The 685-nt window shown below is 45.7% G+C and overlaps 2 protein-coding genes across 8 annotated transcripts in view; one reads left to right on the top strand and one right to left on the bottom strand.

The window, feature by feature from the left end:
* The window catches only part of clcn6 (chloride channel 6), a 97289-nt gene that overhangs the window by 30667 nt on the left and 65937 nt on the right, over positions 1-685 (top strand). The gene's annotated exons all lie outside the window — the stretch shown is intronic.
* Positions 1-685, bottom strand: part of mthfr (methylenetetrahydrofolate reductase (NAD(P)H)) — a 19464-nt gene that overhangs the window by 14315 nt on the left and 4464 nt on the right. The gene's annotated exons all lie outside the window — the stretch shown is intronic.

Below are 685 nucleotides of genomic sequence, written 5' to 3'. Positions count from 1 at the left end.
TAGAATTATGATCAGATGGGCCAATGGGCCGAGGACTGGCAGATGGAGTTTAATTTAGATAAATGTGAGGTGCTGCATTTTGGAAAGGCAAATCAGGACAGGACTTATACATTTAATGGTAAGGTCCAGGGGAGTGTTGCTGAACAAAGAGACCTTGGAGTGCAGGTTCATAGTTCCTTGAAAGTGGAGTCACAGGTAGACAGGATAGGGAGGAAGGTGTTTGGTATGCTTGCCTTCATTAGTCAATGCATCAAGTATAGGAGTTGGGAGGTCATGTTGCGACTGTACAAGACATCGGTTAGGCCACTATTGGAATACTGTGTGCACTTCTAGTCTTCCTGCTACGGGAAGGATGTTGTGAAACTTGAAAGGTTCAGAAAAGATTTACAAGGATGTTGCCAGGCTTGGAGAGTTTGAGCTATAGGGAGAGGCTGAATAGACTGGGGCTATTTTCCCTGGAGCATCAGAGGCTGAGGGGTAACCTTATAGAGGTTTATAAAATCATGGGGGGGGCATGGATAGGGTAAAGAGAAAAGGTCTTTTCCCTGGAGTGGGAGAGTCCAAAACTAGCATAGGTTGAAGGTGAGAGGGGAAATATTCAAAAGGGACTTAAGGAGCAACTTTTTCACGCAGAGGGTGATGTGTGTATGGAATGAGCTGCCAGAGGAAGTAGTGGAGGCTGGTA

Source organism: Rhincodon typus, chromosome 31 (assembly GCF_021869965.1).
Source record: "Rhincodon typus isolate 14 chromosome 31, sRhiTyp1.1, whole genome shotgun sequence".
NCBI classification, from domain to species: Eukaryota; Metazoa; Chordata; class Chondrichthyes; order Orectolobiformes; family Rhincodontidae; genus Rhincodon; species Rhincodon typus.
This window is presented reverse-complemented; position numbering and strand designations above follow the sequence as displayed.